This window comes from Suricata suricatta, chromosome 5 (genome assembly GCF_006229205.1).
Source record: "Suricata suricatta isolate VVHF042 chromosome 5, meerkat_22Aug2017_6uvM2_HiC, whole genome shotgun sequence".
NCBI classification, from domain to species: Eukaryota; Metazoa; Chordata; class Mammalia; order Carnivora; family Herpestidae; genus Suricata; species Suricata suricatta.
The window spans coordinates 5,124,333-5,129,634 of NC_043704.1; the positions used below are offsets into that span (position 1 = coordinate 5,124,333).

The 5,302-nt window shown below is 42.8% G+C and overlaps 1 long non-coding RNA gene across 1 annotated transcript in view; it reads right to left on the minus strand.

The window, feature by feature from the left end:
• Positions 1–991: 991 nt before the first annotated feature.
• The window catches only part of LOC115291449, a 5,379-nt gene continuing 1,068 nt past the window's right edge, over positions 992–5,302 (minus strand). Inside the window, exons 4-5 of the long non-coding RNA XR_003908449.1 lie at positions 3,602–3,730; positions 992–1,840 (exon numbers count right to left, since the gene is read on the minus strand). This is a non-coding gene — a long non-coding RNA (uncharacterized LOC115291449). The remainder of the gene's footprint in view (positions 1,841–3,601; positions 3,731–5,302) is intronic.

Here is a 5,302-nt window from a genome sequence, read left to right on the forward strand (position 1 = left end):
GCTCTGAGCTGTGACTAGAGTCTGATGCAAGGATTGAACTCACAAGTGATGACATCAGTGACCTGAGCCGAAGTCAGAGGCTTAACTGAGCCACGCAGGCGCCCAGAGACCATTTTTAACTGCTATGAACAGACAGGTGCTAGAGAAATTCTGAGACAATAAAATTATATCAAGCATCCCTACATGGGGAGAGGTTTCCAGTTCAGTGCTCAGATTTACATACCCAAACCCTGTGCTGTCCATACTTAGAAACCAGAGGCAAATTTGTCGTCTCTGGCTCCAGGCTCTCCAAGGAGTAACGCTGTGGTTCCCAGGCCCTGCCCACTCCCCAGGGGTCCCAGCCCTCCAGTGGGTGTCCCTTCATCCCAAATCGGCATCCTCTTTCCACTGATGCTCTGTGGTTCCCCCAAAGGGATCACACTTCACCACCCCTAGGAAGTCTGCTCAAAACGGCCACTCCTGGGGGACAGTCTTGGCAGAGGTGTAATCCCTCAGGGCTGTTTGTAGAGCATTCCTGTCCCCCACTATCCATTCCAAGGCAAGATAACATGTCACGAGTCGAGGGGGTTGATCTGTTTCCAGGTCTCCCCAGGTTCACTGGTGACGCTGGCCTGGGGCTTGCTCTGGCCGTGTCTGCTCCCGCCAGACCACACCGGTGTCCACCGCTCCCGCTGAAGGCCACTTAGATGGTAAAGCCGAAGCGCAACACACCTGAAGCAAATCTCAGAACTGTATGCAAACACAAACCACACTGTACGATACAGTTCCAGCTTGCTCAGTACTTATAAGCTTACTTTATATGGAGAACAAATCATTACTTAGTCTGCTTGAGGACACTGGACTATTCGTTCATTATTAAACCAATGTAGGCCAAAGTAACTTCAAAGAACATTGTACATGCTCAAGTGTTAAAAAATCCACTTTCAAATTTTAAGAAAACTTGGAAGAACCAATGTGAAAATTCTTGGAAAAAAATGAAGACAGAAGTTAATTTATGTGCTTCAAGAAATTCTTTCATAACTGAGTTTTTATTGGTTGTTCTGAGGATCAGTACAGACAATTCAATTTGTACACAGTTCTTAACGTACGTACCGAAAATCTAAAAAAAATATGTAGTTGTGGTTCTTTTCTAAAAGTTACTCCAGTGACCTTCCAGCTTCAAATTTGGAGGTACATTTTCTTAACTGTGTCAAGTACCGGTATCTTCAAATGCTGCTGTGCTGTTACACGGTTAACGAGCTCCGGCTAGTTCCTGACTTAGTACCAGACATGCCACACGCGCCAACATCCCATCTCGCAGAGCACAGAACAAGGCTCCTGGAAGCCGGATGTTAGACTGCACAGATTCCGCCGGCGAGAGCCAGGATCAAGGAGAGGTTTTCCTAGGAAACAACTCTACCAAAAACAACATGGGAATCAAAGTAATTTAAAATGTTCAAGACCTAGTAAACGCACGACTGACTCCAAACTGCCACTTAGTGTGCTTGGTGTTACAGGATATAAAAACCAGCCCCTCTGGAATGTTAAGCTGACACTCAAGATGATCAGTCTCCCATATGCAATATCCCACTGTTTTCTGGTTGTACCAAAAAATAAACAACCAGCAAATGATTTCACCTCTTAAAAAAAAGCATTTACACTTAAAAAATGGGATGAGGTGGGATTCCCTCCTTCTTAAAAATGTTTCTAGAGCTACTAAAAAACTTGCATTTACAAAATAGTTGATAAAAATATTCCTCTGGATTGTACAAGAAGGGACGCAGGGACCACTGAGAAGACATGGGAGGTGGTATTAGTCAGACTTGGCTTCTTTCTCTCCTGCTTCCTCAGAGGCCGGACTCTGCAAATCAAAGAAAAAATAATTATCGAGTGTTTGATTTCTGGGTCGCTGCTACGATCTCGGAGATCTTTAAAACTTAATACAATTCGGGCGCCTGGGGGGCTCAGTCGGTTGAGCATCCGGCTTCGGCTCAGGTCATGATCTCATGGTTCGTGGGCTTGAGCCCTGTGTCAGGCTCTGTGCTGACAGCTAGCTCAGAAGCTGGAGCCTGCTTCAGATTCTGTGTCTCCCTCTCTCTCTGACCCTCCCCTGATCATGCAGTCTCTCTCAAAAATAAATAAATAAAACATTAGAAAAAAAAGATGCTTTAAAAAAACTTAATACAATATCAAGTTTTATTTCTATGTAATTAGATCGTGAAAATACAGGTGACCCTCATTGTCTGCAGATTCTGTATTTGTGAAGTCGCCTCATTAAAATGTGTATCTGCAAAACCAATACTCATGGCATTTCCATGGAGTTAAACATTTCTTTGCAACGCCCAATGTGTGCCTACCCAGCGAGGGTGGTTGCTTCAGTTCTTAACAGGTTCCTTTTCTTGCATTTTAGTGCCATACAGTTCACATGTTTTGTGCTTCTTGATGTTGATTGGACAGATACAATACCATCCACTATGGCTAAGTGCAAGAGGGCTGGGGCGTGCCGGGAGCTTCCCTCAGGCCTGAGTTCTAGCACGTTTCCGTGGGCCCAGGTCAAAGCTGATGTATCAACATGTATTCAACAGAAACATGTTTGATGGAAATGTGGTCAGAGTACAGCAAAGAATCTAATGTATTTTCTCCATGTGCCACTGTTCAGTGTTCATACAACCTTCTAGAACACAACCAGCATGAATAGCAAGAATCAAATGTTGTGAGAACATGTACTGGACGGCCGGGCTCTTCCCTTAGAGCTGGATTAGTCATCTCATCCTAGCGTCGCCTGAATTTGATGTGTGGTCAGAACTATGAATTAGAAGTAAATTGTGGTAACAGATTTCACAAGTTAGAAATAAGAGGTTTAGGATTTGAACTAATGAATGTTTTTAAAATACCCTAAATTACTTATCTTTCCATGTTTAACCAATTATCATTAAAAATAAAAAATGCTTGGCTTAAGAAAAATTATTGAAACTTACAGCCCATTTAGGACAAAGTGTCTTCTCCTGGCTTAAAAGAGTAACGAGGAATGACACCAGGTCTTTTTATTTGCTTGATTGAAGTTACTTAGTCCTAAGACAAGTAGCCACTTTTAAGAAAAACGGACTTCTTTGTATGAAAGTGGGAAAATGTGCCAAATGAGGAATGGATTCAAGACGTTTTTGAAGTGATATCCAAAATATAAAAAAGATTTTTAACAGTTCTATAGATGGCAATTTCAAAAAAAAAAAAAAGTCTAGAATATTTGTCTAAATGAAGTCCCAAAATATACGGGGAAAAAAAGAGTGTTACACCATTGGTAAATCAAATCTTTTAAAAATTAACTCACGGAAGTAATTATGTTAATGAACCCTATGTACAACATATGTGGTGAATTTGTCCCTGGTGAAATTCTGACCATATTAAAATTTCTTGTTCACCCCTTTAAAAAAAAAAGCCATCTACCTATAGATTTTCAAGTATCATCTAATTAACAAAAGCCATCTCTCTGTCTATTCACTTGACGTTACCGTATAAAACTTTTTAGCACTATGAAAAATAAAGACGGTCTTATCCGCTACATAAAAACATACAATGGATTATTTATGGTTCAGAGCCCAAAGCAACACCACACATTTCTCACCTCCTCGGTTTTAGTTTCTCCATTTTCTGCAGGTAGGTCTTCCTTTGCTTCTTGGTCAGTCACTTCAGCCTGCTTTCCCTTTGCTCCCCTTTTCCCCTTCGTCGGCACTTTTTTGTCTGAAGATTTATCCTAGGGCACAAGAGCACGTCTTGAGTCTACGCTCAGCACCGACATTTTCTCGGTTGCTACAGGCCGGCACCCCCAACAGGGGCAACGCCAATACCGTGTCGCACATCAGGCTGCGATCCAGGACACACGGTTTCCGGAAGACACGGTAAGGTCCACCCCCACAAGTCAGGACAACAACGTGTGCAAGAGCTCTAGCAGCTCGGGCGCTATCAGCCTCCTCAGACTTACGCTCCCGGAGCCTGAAGCTGAGCTACACTCCTCCTCCGCCTTCTGAGGCGCCCACTCTTCCCTAGATCCCACATGACCAAACAAAGGGGGAATCTCTTTCTACCATAATCCTACCCATCCCCAAAGTCCTCCTAAGCCCGAGCCATAATTAAGTTGTCATTTATCCGCTGTGCTGACAAGACGTCCATGGTCACAGGAAGTCCATTCACCGGAGAACAGCACGGCACTGTGGGTCAGGGTGACCATCCCGCTAGAGCTAATAATCCCTGGACATCATACAATGAGTAGCTAAAAGGATCAATTTTGAGTTAATCGTTTCCACTGAGATGTTTGAAGAATCTGAAAAGCACAGGTATTAGTGTGATGACAAAGAGGTTCAAAACATAAGCCACTTTTAAGCAATATTAAACAGTGTTTTTGGATACCTTCCATCAATGGGCAAAGTTTAAATGTTTACATTTATTCCCTGGAAATGAAGAATGCAGCAACAGCTACATGAAGTTGGTCACCAGGAAGTTGAATAAAAGATCCTGTCAGTGCGACCAATACTGGAGCTAATCGGCCACAAAGACATGCAGGCGGACCAAACAATTTCAATGCTAAGAGGGGAGAGATACCAGGGTAACGTGTCCTAAATCACTGATGGCACCCACATAGAGAGATACCGCTGCCGCTGCCGTTACTACACTTACGAGGAGCGCTGGGTACCTCAGTTAAGTGTCCGACTTCAGCTCCCGATCTTGCGGTTCGGGAGCTCGAGCCCCACACTGGGCTCTGCCTGCACAGTGCAGAGCCTGCTGGAGATTCTGCCTCCCTCTCCCTAAGTAAATAAACTTTAAAGACTCAGTTCCCTTGTTAGAGGTCAACGCTCACCTAAGGGAAAAATACTAAAATTTAAAAAAACCCCTGTAAATTATATAACACATTTAGGTCAGTAGTGCTCATGTACTGGTACTATGAAGTGCCGGCATCAATCCCGTACTTAAAGAGCCATTTTTCTGTAATCTGATGTCTTTAGGTTTCTCATCTCATTAATTTTGTAACCACTATGGTACTAACATAAAAATGTAAAAACTTTATTAGTGAAAACAAAATACACAACAATAACCTGGACTGAAATAATTCCACTTTTCACTACCTATAGTAAGACGGGTGAAACCAAATAAATCCACGTTTTTTCTAACGTATTGTATGTTTTGACCCTCAAAATAATTGAGGAATTTATACAAGTCATAAGCACGCATCGGCACACATCAACTTTGAAAACAGCCTCAGGGGCTCAGCTGGTTAAGTGTCTGACTTCAGCTCAGGTCATCATCTAATCAGGTCATGATCTAACAGTTC